Source organism: Mustela lutreola, chromosome 11, assembly GCF_030435805.1.
Source record: "Mustela lutreola isolate mMusLut2 chromosome 11, mMusLut2.pri, whole genome shotgun sequence".
Lineage (NCBI taxonomy): Eukaryota > Metazoa > Chordata > Mammalia > Carnivora > Mustelidae > Mustela > Mustela lutreola.
The window spans coordinates 23,375,982-23,390,102 of record NC_081300.1 but is presented as its reverse complement, the minus strand read 5'-3'; the positions used below and the strand labels follow the sequence as shown (position 1 = coordinate 23,390,102).

The 14,121-nt window shown below is 42.3% G+C and overlaps 1 protein-coding gene across 3 annotated transcripts in view; it reads left to right on the top strand.

The window, feature by feature from the left end:
* Positions 1-8,674: 8,674 nt before the first annotated feature.
* SMAD4 (SMAD family member 4) overlaps positions 8,675-14,121 on the top strand; it is a 56,973-nt gene continuing 51,526 nt past the window's right edge. For 2 of the 3 annotated variants that reach the window (XR_009345764.1, XM_059138849.1), the window contains exon 1: positions 8,675-8,806. The gene's annotated coding sequence lies outside the window, so the exon portion shown is untranslated. The remainder of the gene's footprint in view (positions 8,807-14,121) is intronic. The other variant, XM_059138848.1, reaches the window with a different exon arrangement.

The following is a 14,121-nucleotide window of genomic DNA, read 5'->3' as shown; positions in this document are numbered from 1 at the left end:
TTTCATTGTATGGATGTATCATAATTTATTTTATCCAGTCTCCTTTAGGTATACATTTGAGTTTTTCCAACAACCTGTTATGGCAAACAATACTGTAATGGGTACCCTCTTTATAAGGGGTGTATTGGGTTTTGTTTTTTGTTTTGTTTGTATATATGTATATCTATGGCTATATATTGAATTCTTTTTTCATCCATTCCACAAACATGCCAGCCACTTTCATGTCTGTAGCCTGTTTCTCTGCCTTGAAAGTCTTTACCCAGTCCTTTTCTATTGGCAAACTCCTACTTTACCTCAAAAGCCAACTCAAATGCCACATTCTTGTGAAGGCTTCTGAACTCCCACAGGCAAGCGTTGTTCCTTCTCTTGTTTTCTCACCGTATTCCATGACCCATCATCAGAATGATCTATTAACACGTCATTCTTGCCCCAGTAGAGTAGGATTGACTCAAGGGCATGGACTATAGTAAATTTATCTTTGAATCCCTTTGTAATTCGTACCTGGTAAGTATTGAGGAAAACGTGCATTGCATGAATGGTTAGGACTGACAGAGGGGTCTGTACTGCTCCTGTCGCTTGCTGTCAGCTGCCTCTTGGTTTGTGTTCCTACGTAGAGGACCGTGGCCAGACAAAGGTGGGCTGTGATTTCCCTTCCCCTCCCACCTAATTCCTTCCTTCCTGCCTCCACCCCTTCCCTACCCTTGGGATTTTGTCCACAGCTGCCTTTGTGGCCCTTGCTGGATCTGGCATGGATAGCAGTTATTCTAGCTTTTCAGTACATTAAGATAGATAAATAAACAAATAAATAAGTAAATAAAATGGAGCATTGGTTCCACCCATCTTCTCTTTCTTCATCGAGTCTTTGGCCTCTTATGAAGCTCAAAGAACATATCCCTTGAGGGCCAAATGCACATCAGTTGCTCTCAAACATAATTTCCTGCACTTCAAGTCAAAGGAGATGACAGAGTTTACTATTGTGCTTTAGGAAAGTGGGAAATGCTTATAGTGTTTAGGTTAAGCAATCTTAAATGATTTTCAAGGGCAACTTAGATTCTTTTTTAAAAACATTGGGTTAACTCTGAAATGTCATGAAACTCATGGCTGGCCCTGTCAATTGCTAGGTCACTTCTGTATTAAAAATTATTCTATTTCTGCCTTGCTGGGCAGTGCTGGAAGTGGGAGCTCTCCCTCCCTCCACTTCTGGAACGAAAAGCCAAAAGCTCTATATTCTCCTGACCCTGGAGAAGCTCCAAGTCCGGGATGTGAGCCATCAAAGAAAACAACAGGGCAAGAAGGCTTTTAAGCCTTCCCAGGGCAGAGATGGAGATGGGATTGAGATGTTTCACCTGAAGAAGTCTCAGGAAAAGTGGTAGCTTAGGTCCCTTGGAGTTCTTTGGGATGGTGGTCTTCAGAATTTCTTGCTTGCATGTCTCTTCAAAGAAATTTGAGAAACCACACTTCTTGTACTTTTAAAGGTCATATCTAAAATGTTTCATCTTAAGTTTAAATAATGGCAAAGTTTGTTATTTCTGGCATAATAAGTATTGGCATTTTAAAATGAGATTGTTACATCATTCTGTAAGTGTATCCAAGGGGATCTAAATATCATAATGTACCTATCATCCATTTAAAAAATACATGAACAAGCTTTTCTTAAAAAGAAATCCTACATCACTCTTTTTCTCGTTATCTTGCATTTCCATTCCACTTGCTCCTGAACATGATAATATGAGATTTTAGGCTGGAAAGTCTTTTATTGATCAGCCTATCATAGTTCCCTAAAAATTAAAAAAAATTTTTTGATTGAGTCTCCAAGTTTAAAACATTCATCTTGACTGTATTATTAATACAATCTTCAGGGGCGCCTGGGCGGCTCAGTCAGTTAAGTGTCTGCTTTCGGTTCAGGTCATGATCTCAGGGTCCTGGGATTAAGCCCAGAGTAGGACTCCTTGCTCAGAGGGGAGTCTGCTTCTTCCTCTTCCTCTGGTTCTGCCCCCCTCCACATTGTGCTCACTCACTCTCTCTCTCTCAAATAAATAAAGTCTTTAAAAATATATAATTTTGAATACCTAATTGGTATAAACAACATAAAATATTATAAATTTTGATGAACTACTAAATTTAAAAAAAATTATTTATTTATTTGACAGAGAGAGAGAGAGTGAGAGAGGGAACACAGGCAGGGGGAATAGGAGAGGGAGAAGCAGGCCTCCTGCTCAGCAGAGAGCCTGATATGAGTGGGGCTTGATTCTAGGACTCTGGGATCATGACCTCAGCCGAAGGTAGACACTTAATGACTGAGCTACCCAGGCACCCCGATGAAATATCAAAATTAAAATTTAGAATAGTTTTTACAGGAATAAGATATAGTTTAGATCAACTCTATCGCTAGTTTTCACTGTTTTGGGGAAGAAGCATGAAACACCTGTTCATTTATTCAACAATTTATTAAGCACCTCCTATTTGTCAACAGCAACTCTAGTCACTTAGGATACGTTAGTAAACGTTACAGAAAAATCCCTGACCTCGTGGAGCTTACATTCTAGTGGGGAAGGGCAATAGATAATAAGCAATAAGCATAAGTAAATAATACAGCATATTAGAAGAGCTATGAAGAAAGATAGAGCAGGGTAAGAGGGATCTGGGGTGTAGTGTAGGGTTCAAAATGAGTTGTGATTTTAAAAAAATGTTAGGATGGGCCTCATTGAGAAGATGGCATTTGACTAAAGATGGTTAGGGAGTTCGGGAGTTAGGGAGTTAGCACTGCAGACACCTGGGGGAAATGTGTGCCAGGCAAAGGGAAGTGCCAATGCAAAGGCCCTAACTCAGGAATGTGGCTGGTATCTAATACTAATAAGGCTGTAGCAGATTCTTCCAGGAGAATAATAGGACATGAGATTAGAAAGGTAACGATGAAGTGCGGTGGTGGTGCAGATCTTGTAGAACCCTGTAGACTACTGTAAGGACAAAGACTTTTACTCTGAGTGAGACGAGGAGTCATTGTGGGGACTTAAGCAGAGGAGTGACATGATTTGACTTATGTTTTGGGAGGACCCCTTTGGTTAGTATGTTGAGAATAGACTCTAAGGGGTAAGACTGAAAGCAGGAAGAGCTTTTGGAAGACTAATCCCAACATGAAATAATGGTGACTTAAACCGGGGGGTAGTAGCAGTGGAGATGCTAAGGGAGGCTCTGAATCTAGACTAGATATGAGATGTAAAAGAAAGAGGGAGGTCCAGCATGACTCTAAGGTTTTTCATCTGAGCAGTTGGAAGGATGGACTTGTCATCAACTGAGACAGGAACATTGGTGGGTTGAATAGTTTGAGGGAGGATGTTTTTCAGTCTGTGGCGAAAGTTTGAGATGTACAGTAGACTGCTGGGTATCAGAATCTGGAGTTCAGATGAGAGGTCTGGGCTGAATACATAAATTTGGAAATGTCATCATATATGATGATATCATGTATCTCTGAAACTGGTATTGAAAGTTAGAAGGCTTAATGAGACTCACCAGTGAAATGAGTATAGATAAAAAAAGAAAAGAATCCAAGGAATGAGCCCTAGGTCATTGCCAGGCCCTAGGTCTGGGAAAAGAGAATCAACAAAGAAGAAATAAGACAGGGAAAGACGGACCAGTGATGAAGGAGGAAAACTGAGATGATACGGTTTAAAAAAAATGTGAATCAAGTAATTAGCTGTGTTAGCTGTTACAGACAGGTTGATCAAGATGAGAATTCCAAATCAAGCATTGGACTTAGGCAATATGAAGTTCATTGTTGACCTTGATAGTTTTGATAATGTGGTAAGAATAAAAGCATGAATGGAGTTGAACTAAGAGAAGGTGCGAGACCGGCTCAGCTGGACCCCTAAAATATGCCACATATGTAACCTTGTGTGCATTGTTATGATTCTATTATATATGTATGTAGTCCTATCATAGGCACTGTATTTGGCGTGTTTTTGAACTTTTTATAAATTGTATCATATGGCATGTATTCTACTACAGAGAGGGGGAGAACTAGAGACAGAAAGCATAGAAAACTCTTTTAGAAGTTCTGTTGGGGGCGCCTGGGTGGCTCAGTGGGTTAAGCCGCTGCCTTCGGCTCAGGTCATGATCTCAGAGTTCTGGGATCGAGTCCCGCATCGGGCTCTCTGCTCAGCAGAGAGCCTGCTTCCCTCTCTCTCTCTGGCTGCCTCTCCATCTACTTGTGATTTCTCTCTGTCAAATTAATAAATAAAAAAATCTTTAAAAAAAAAAAAAAAAAAAAAAAAAAAAGAAGTTCTGTTGGAATTGAAGTAGAGAAATGGGGTAGTAGTTGATGATGGAAGTGAGTCAAAGAGATTTCTTATGATTAGAGAAGTAACTGCTTATAAGTGATTTGAATGACCCAGCATAGCGGGAAACACTGATAAGTAAGGGGGGTGTAATAGCTGGAGTGATATTGATGATCTTGATTAGGCGAGCCAAGATTGGGATTTCGGTGCCTTAGCAGAGGGACTGCCTTTGGCTAAGAGCATGGAAAACTCAACTACATAATGGAGGGTAAGGTGGAGAAGAGGTTAAAGATGTTGGTATGTGGGTACGGGTAGATGAGATTGTGGGATTCTGCGAGATTTTCATTTCATTGCTTCAATCTTCTCAATGAAAAAGAAAGCAAGGTTGTTAACTGAGAAATGTGGATGAAAGGGAAGGAAGTGTAGGTTAGAGGGCAGAGAGGTGTGAAATCCAGAAGAATGGAGGAAGGAATTCTGGAGCAGCACTAAGGGCCCACTGGTGGTTAAAAGTGATGAAATTAAAGTGAAACTCACTAGTGTGATTGTGTTTTTCTCTAGCCACTTTCAGATGCAGGGGTACTGGTGTGGAGTAGGTGGACAGCTGGCTTGACCAGGATTGTGGTTTTGCCAAGCATGCAGAGCAAAGGGAGAAGAAAGTACTGGGGTTGAAGGCGTGTGCAATGGAGTGATACAATGATCGGCCTGGGGTTTAAGCTGGGTAAGTACAGGAGAGAGTGGTTATGTACTTTGAACAGTTGCTACAAGGAAATTTGGAAATGAGATGGTGTTCAGAGTTTAAGATGTTTGAAATTGTGATTATGATGAAATTGCAGTTTGGTAAGGCTTCTGCGATTCTGCCGATGGGAGTGAGTGGTTGAGTTAGGGTAGGCCAAGATCTCTGGAGGAGAAGTCAAAGAACTGAGAGGTCTGGGTATTGGGAAGATCATCCACATGTACATTAGGAGCACTTAGAATTAAGACCAAAGTGGTATTGGAATGACTGATGGGAGCAAATAGTGAAAAAATGAAGGGAAATGGAAGCAACGATGAGGGGTCCTGGATAACCAGATTTAAACCTGCACGTTAGTAGTGAGAGGGGGATGATCTATTGAGGAGCAAGGAGGACACCTACCCCACTTCCAGGGACAGTCTGAGAGGCTTATGGTCGAGTTGCCTGAGATGGCCAAGTTGCCACCACTTGGGAGGGTGGCAAGGGCTTCACTGTTCCAGGGAGAAAGTCAGGTTTCCCTTAAGCAAGAAAGTGAAGACAACCTGGAGAGAAATTCTGAGGAGGTTGGGTTGCAGGGATTATTATTCACATAAATAAATCGATGGGGTAGTGGACTGTGATGTGGCCCCACATGATCCCTGCCTCCTGGCAGTCATGCCCTTGTGTGGTCTCCTTCCCTTAAGTGAGGTGAGAGTGGGACTTGTGATTTGCTTCTGGCCAGCAGAGTATGGCAAAGCTGACGGGATGTATGTGACAAGGCATACATGATTATATTACAGAAGGTTGTTACCAGCGTCTTACACTGAGACGCTCCCCCTTGCTGGCTTTGAAGAAGGAAGCTGCCATGTTGTAAGCTTCCCTACAGAGAGCCCCACATGAAAAAGAACTGAAGGGACCTCCAGCTGACAGTGAGCAAGGGGCCAAGGCCTTCAGTCCTATAGCCAGCAGGTAACTGAATGCTGCCAACAGTTTGGAAGTGCATCCTCTCCCAGTCAAGCTTCATTATGTGATCTTGCAAAGGACCCAGCTAAGCCCTGCTTAAACTCCTGACCCATAGAAACTGTGAACTAACAAATGTGTGTTGTTTTAAGCTGCTAAGGTTTTTCTTTCTTTCTTTCTTTCTTTTTTTTTTTTTAAGATTTTTTATTTTCTTATTGACAGACAGAGATCACAAGCAGGCGGAGAGGCAGGCAGAAAGAGAGAGGGGAAGCAGGCTCCTTGCTGAGCAGGGAGCCCAATACGGGGCTCCATCCCAGGATCCTGGGATCATGACCTGAGCTGAAGGCAGAGGCTTTAACCCACTGAGCCAATCAGGCGCCCCTAAGCTGCTAAATTTGTGGTTAAATTGTTATAAAGTAATAACTAACACAGATGAGAATGGAAGAGGGTTAGTTACAGCGATGTTACTATTAGCTCCACACACATCCAGTGCAGAGCCCAAAACAGGGCTTGAATTCACGATCCTGAGATCAAGACCTGAGCTGAGATCAAGAGTCAGCTGCTCAACCAAGTCACCCAGGTGCCCCTAGAGTGATGTTACTTTTAACTCCTTCTGAGGTATACTGCCCAGCAACCACATGCTAATCTATTACTAAATCACCTGCTTAGACCTTCCTTCAATTATGTTGATAGCAAAGAAATGGAAACAGCCTGACTTGGGAAAGAATTTATAACCCATTCATTCAGGTCATTCACTTTCTCATCACAACACCAAGTTCTGAATTGTCCCTTTGAATTGCCCTGGAGGTTTTACATCTTGGGTTGGGATGCCTGGGTGATTCCGTCAGTTGAATATTGGGCTCTTGATCTGGGCTCAGGTCATGATCTCAGGGTTGTGGGTTTGAGCTCCTCATCAGACTCAGCTCTCAGCACGGAGTCTGCTTGGGATTCTCCTTCTTCCTCTCCCTCTGCTCCTTCCCTACCAGCACACTCTCTCTAAACAAAACAAAACAAAACAACCAAAAACATCTTGAGTTGATGATGCACCTTAAGTAATGGGTGAGAGTTTTACTTTGTTCCATCAGGTGGGACAGTTTTGAAAGGGGATGCTTTGTCCTCAGGTGATTTCTCAAGCTGAACAATTTTATTAAATAGTATATATAGCAGGGGCGGATCTTTACATGAATTACCTTAAGACTAGTCTTGGAGGGGCACCTGGGTGGCTCAGTGGGTTAAGCCTCTGCCTTCGGCTCAGGTCATGATCTCAGGGTCCTGGGATCGAGTCCCACATCGGGCTCTCTGCTCAGCGGGGAGCCTGCTTCCCTTCCTCTCTCTCTGCCTACTTGTGATCTCTCGCTGTCAAAAAAAAAAAAAAAAAAAGAATACATTAAAAAAAAAAAAAAAAAGACTAGTCTTGGAAATTCTTCCTGAACCCCAGGAGTAAGGACCATTGAAGATGACAGTTATAGAGTCTTTTTAGCATAGGAGGTAAGAGCACAGAATGTGATGGTAGGGAAGACAGCATGGAAATAGGGTGGGGGGTAGGACACTGTGTGTGAAAGGTAGGAGGGTGAAGAGACTTAAGAAATGATTTTAGAACGCCCCAGTATTTAGTTTTCATGTGACCCTGAATGGAAGTATTTTCTAGGTGGTAGCAAAAAATAAAATAAAAATTAAAAAATTATATATAATTAGTATGTGCTTTCTGAAACTTTTTAAATATAAAAGAAATCCATGCATCTTGGAAAACTTTCAAATAGAGTATTAATTCAAAAGCAGAGTTTATGCTTTTCCCTATCCAACAGGTAACCTAGTTAACAGGTGTGTTGTAGGTCCTTGAAGGTCCCGTCCAACTCTGAGGTTCCACCGAAATCTCTTCTACTCACTTTTCCTAATACCTGACCAGATTTCCAAATTCCCAGATTCCTCGACTCTCCTGTGCATCCCTTAAGCCCAAAAGGGTTTTGGCAAGTTTAAACAGTTTTGGATCTAGTGATCCAGGGCTGGTGGAAACGGAAGGTGCGGTCGTCGCCAGTTTCTTTCCAAAGTGAACCGCTACAACCACCTTCACCCCGGAGCTGGCTGTCCAAGTCTCATTTTTGTGCCCGCAGGTCCTCAAAACACAAGGGCCGGCTGATCGCTATTTATAAACACTTACTGGACGCCCACTCTACTCCGAGCTCTCCCGCGCTGCTTGAGTACTTTTCTGCAAAGGGATGCCAATTTTTCTGATGAACTCCCTCCAAGCAGCCCTTTGTGCGGCAGCGCCCTAAGCCAGGGCCGGAGCCCAGAACGGGACTCTGGGCAGCCAGCCGACTGGCGCTGCCTCAAGGGCGCAGGCGCAGAGCGACCCTCCCGTCACTCCGGGCGGGAGGCGGGGGCAGCAGGGAGAAAGGAAAGCTGCGGGGGAAAAAGGGCCAAACCCTGAAATTACCCGGATGTGGTCTCCGTGCGCGCATGCTCAGTGTCCTCTCGACAAGTTGGCAGCAACAACACGGCCCTGGTCGTCGTCGCCGCTGCGGTAACGGAGCGGCTCGGGTGGCGGAGCCTGCGTTCGCGCCCGCCCGCTCTCCTCCGAAGGCCCTTCCCGCCCTCCCCTCAACTCCACAGCCGCTCGGGGGGCGGGAGCGGGTGAGGGCAGCCGGGCGCCCCGCGAGAGAGGCACCCCGCCGCGGGGCGGCCCGGGAGCTCGAGGCGGCCCGCGCAGGCAGCGGCGCGGCGCAGAGGAGGGGCGGCCTGGCCCGGACGCGGCGGGGCGGGGGCCGAGGAGCGCTCCCGGCCGCCGGGGGAGCGACGGGCCCGGCGGCTCCGCGGACGAGCGGCGGCGGGAGAGCGGACACTCCTCGCCATCGCCCGAGCCCAGGTAACGCGCCATATCCCCTCCCCTTCCCCCGGCCGGGCCCGCGCACCCCGCCCGCAGCTTCCCCGCCCCGGGGCGGGCTCCCTGCGGCGGCGGCGGCGGCGGGGAGCGAGAGCGGCCCCCCGGACGGGCCGGGCCGGCGGGGCCGCGGCGCCTCGCGTCCCCGCGTCCCTCGGGCTCCGGGCTCGGTCCTCCGGCCCCGAACTCCCCTGGCGGCGTGTGGCAGAATCAAGTTGAACTCGGACCGGGACTCCTGCCGCGGCCGCCGCTTCTCTTTGTTGTTCTTGAGTAGTTTCGCTGTCCGCCCCAGCCCGGGCTGGAGTGTGGCGCCTAGGGTATAGATGAAAGTTGTAAATGGCCTGCCGTCCTTTCTTTTTCTCAAGGAAATTTTTGTTTTCTCTTTGTCCTTTACTTTCCCTTCATGGTTGGTTGTGTCATTCCAGGTTTTGTTTCTGGCTTTGATTTGCTTACTTTTGGAGTATGGTGGGTGATGGCGGTATGCGGGCAGCAGCCTCAGCACCTAACTGACCGCCACCCCCAACCCCACCCCACCCCTAATAAAAAATAAAGACACAGTTTATCTTATTGCTGGGACTACAAGTACTGAGCGTGAAATTGGTGTAGGATGTAGGGTGGTGGCTCCATCACATGCCCCAAACTGGGGTTGTGATTTCTCAGGCAAGATTTTCCAAAAAATGGGTGTGTGTGTGTGTGTGGTTAACTTGAAAGATTTCTTTGCGGGTATACGTAGGTTTTTAAAAACTCTGTTGGTGATTGATAGCTATTTCACCCCTTGAAAACCCCAGCAAATTTTTTTTAATGAACATATGTATTTCTAATTATTTATTTTGAATTTAGTTTCTTAATGCCTTTAATTTTTGCATCACACTTGAGGGTGAAATTGCCGGTTATTCCGGAATTATAAATACAAAACAATGTGGAATCATTTTAATTAGTCCGAATTAATTATTTAAAGGCATGTAATATTGGCTAATTTTTGTTAACAACCTTTGACTTTTGCCAGAATTAGCATCTTTTTAGGCTTGATGGCCGTTCGATTATGTGGCTTTTAAAAAGTAGGTTCAGTATTTTTGTTGGAAGAGACCATGTCGTCTTAAGAGAGAATAAAGAAATGCATATTTTCACAAAGTAATCAGATTTAGAACATTGCATTGGGATAAATTTTAGTGTGGATTTCATAAATTGCCTTTGCCTTGTTATATAGAGACTAAATATATTTCAGTTGAAATATAGCATAGTAAGTTCTAATGTGTAACTTTTCTTTTTCTGCTAAGGACTTCTTATCTTCCTTTTTGAAAAGTTCTGATGTGCTTAGTATATGACATTTCAAGTTGTAAATGATATAATTAACATTTTAAAATATGATATTCTGCTAATGTTTCATAAGTTACGATTTTGTTTTCTTAAAAGGACTTGTTACAGAACAGAGTAATACAGACAGGCTAAGTATTTAGAATTTGCAGTATTTTTAGATCTAAAGGTGATAATGAATTATGTAGGTTTAAGTTGTTAGAATTAAAACTAAAAGCCTTTCTAGAGAAAATTGATAAAACATTTTGTGACTCTGTTAATAGAAGTGGCTTTTTCTTTGCTTTCCAGGTTTTTGGGTTTGGTTGCTTTAAAGAGGTATTACATCTTAATTTTTTTTTTTTTTCCCTGAACTGGGAGTGCCCAAGTAGAAGCTTCTCTGTTTAGCTAAAGTCATTGTAAATCTTGAGCTTAGGAAAGAACTGCAAATCAGTTGCAGATTTAATGAAAATTTGGGCTGAGAAAGTGAATTTGAAATTTTAGAATATGTTTTATATGGATCATTGGCCTTTCTGATGACTTTGCTGCTTGAAGTAATTCTGCTTATACTGTGAAGCAGCAAATCTTATTTCTAAAAATCTACGTATGCTTCACTTTCTTTTTTTTTTTTAAGATTTTATTTATTTATTTGACAGAGAGAGATCATCAGTAGGCAGAGAGGCAGGCAGAGAGAGAGAGAGAGAGGAGGAAACAGGCTCCCTGCTGAGCAGAGAGCCCGATGCGGGGCTCGATCCCAGGACCCTGAGATCATGACCTGAGCTGAAGGCAGCGGCTTAACCCACTGAGCCACCCAGGCGCCCATGCTTCACTTTCTTAAGCTGCATTTTAGTTGAGCTGTTTCTTTGTGTGTGAATTATTTTTTCTGCATTCCCCTCTAGGTGCCCCCCCCCGCCCCAAATTAAAGAGCAAGCATTAAACTCATTTATGCTGCCCAGTCGCACTGTACCTCTCTGGGTTGGAAGCTGGTTTTTTTTTTTTTGTTTTTTTTTGTTTTTTTTTCCTGATTGAACTGGTGTTAAAGTAACATCGTTAGACACTATTCTCATTGAGCTGTAAATTGCTGAGGCCTCTACTAGGGCAGTTAACCCTGCAGGATCTGCCTTGTTCATTACATTTAAAATGTGTAATTTGTCTCATCTAAAATTCTGCCTGTTTTGGTGAGTACATTATTTTTCTTATGTTTAAACTTAGTTCTACATTGTCCACCTCTAGCTCATGCCCAACTTTTTTTTTTCATTCAGTGATTTTTAGAGTGAGTGGGTCTTTAAAATCTTAGTTGACCATTTCAATGCTCATTGTACATGTTTTGATTTCCTTTTTTTCTAGAAGATTGTGTAGTTAGGCAGAAATCTTTGCTTAAGTGATTAGAGGTTGACTGAAGTGATGCTTAATCATGTGTAAAACTAACATGAGGAACAGTTTCATTGATTTCATTATTTTCTACACTAAATCAAAGTTAAAGGACTTGGATAACCATAACACAGGATATAATTTTGTTAAATTATCAAATTTTGGGTTTTTTACTCAACAGTTGATGAAGATTTTATTGTTTTAAAAATTCAGACAGTTAACAGATATGTGTAGATATTCACTTGAGCAACTTTCAGTATGATACTGTTTGCATCATAATATGACAAAACATCTGCTTGGTAGTGAGTCCGATTTAGAATTTCTGGATTTTTTTCTCATTTTGAAATGTGTAATTTTGGTGATGGGAAGTGTGGCTGAATTCCAGTTTCTCAGGAACAAGGTATTTTAGGTTGTGTCACCTTGACATTATTTTGTGGTGTGGTTGACATCCAGGAAAATTTGTTTTAACCATGCGAGTGGATAGAAACTAGGGTAGTGCTTACTTAAGTAAAACTAAGATGATAGGTGGTCAGAATCTTTTAAGTCTGGATTATTTGCTACTGCAAATTATATCATTGGTCAGATAGATACCTTTAAAGACTGGTTGTAAAGGTTGTCTAACATCTTATTTTTTTTTTTTTAAGATTTTATTTATTTGACAGAAAGAGAGATCACAAGTAGGCATAGAGGCAGGCAGGGGTGTGGGGGTGGGTGGGTGGGCAGGAAGCATGCTCCCTGCTGAGCAGGAGAGCTCTGTGTGGGGGAGGGGGCTCCATCCCAGGAGCCTGAGATCATAACCAGAGCGGAAGGCAAAAATGTGTAGACTTAATCCACTGAGCCATCCAGGCGCCCCTATCTGTTATAACATCTTAATTTGAAGTTGGTGATAATTGCAAATACATTTAAGCTCAAAAACTATATTAGTTGAAATGAGAATTGTTTGTGCTTTGAAGAACTTGGAACTGTGTGGGGTTCATCTTTTTTATTGCTTCTTTACTCCCAAGGTTTAGGACAGTGGTTCTCAACCTTAGATGCATTTTGAAAATTTCTGGGAAGCTTTGCAAAATACTGGTGGCTGGATTCCACCTCGCAAAATTGATTCAGTTGGGCTGGGGTACAGCAAGATTAGAGTTGGAGGTGGCTTAGTTATTAGGGTCCTCTAACTTTATATTTTGAACTGTTTCACTTGTGTCAGTTTTCTGTCCTTTAATACCATGATGAACATATGTACTGTATGTATCTCACATCTAACTTAATGGGTCTCTTGAAGGTATTGCCCCTTTTATTTTGCGTCAGTATTTGTCCCTTCATTTTTCCCTCTTTCCCTTCTTTTCTTTGTTTATTTTTTTCAAATCATTTGAAATGTCTGGTAGCAAGTTTTAGGGACTTGTATTTCCCATGATAAGAAGTTGGTATGGCGTTACTATTCCAAATAGGAAGTTGATCTTTTTCTTAGTACTCTAAAATGTTTATTTGGTCTCCTTTTAGAGACTTGGGACTTTGTTTAGGTGCCAAAATTAGCATCTAAACTCCCAGTGGAATTTGGTATTCAAGGGGGGTTAATCTGGTCAGAAACCGTACATTTTCTAGGCATCGGTTAATTGGTCACTTCACTGGTTCCTGAGAGGCAAGTTTGCATTTAACTTTTGCTGTCAAGAGTTAAGTTGTGTGCTGTGAGACAGTTGCTCAGCAAGCCCAACTAGTTAGCATTTCTATAGAAATCATCTAAGGTGGGCATATTTAGTTCTCTATTTACATCACTTTAGTAGTTCCTGAGTGCTGGTTGAGGAGTAGATGCGTCTTCATCTCTGGAAGAGCTATATTTTTAAAAAATATTTTTCTCTTCCCACGCTCAATTCCAACACACATACAGATTCAGAATGGGAATTGAATGGAGGAGGCATGGGAATCTGTATGATTAAAAAAATAATAGTACTTCTTGATCTTAAAGGCTTTAGATATTTTATCCTTATTGCTTTGCTTTGATATGTGACAGGCTTTATTTTGCAGTCATTGATGCACTGGAAAATTTACTTACCTTTTTTTTTTAAAGGACTGCTACTGAATATTTGTCTTTTGTAGTAAGGTATGATTTCTTTATTTTAATGTGGATGAATTCAGATCTTTTTCAAGTCAAAATGTGTTTCTAAATGAAAACTTAATTAAGGATATATATCAGTAGTATTTGCTAGTGAGTTCTAGAGCGTATATCAACAGATGCTTATCATTGTAATAATTCAGTCATCTGATGAAAGGATGACCAGAAATAATACTTCATGGAGTAAGATGAACCAGGTATCATTGTATGTAAACACACTAGGTACATCTGTGTCATAGATATGCCCCACTAAAATTAAAGGAAGAATTTTTATGTGTATAGATGTTGAAATTAGGCAGTTAGTTAATAGTGAAGAAAAATGACATGACAACTGTGCAATTAGTTTTTTAATCAGTTGCATATATTCATGATAATGCAATTTGTTTCATTATCTTTTTGGTAATTTATAAAGTGAAATGTGTAGACTAGTATAAACTAGATCAGTGCTTTGTAAAACTGACAGCCCCTCAAACTCCTAGAGTCCTTTTTGGTTGGGGCCCCACTCTTGATGTATAGTTAGTAGGGCTGGGCTAACCTGTAG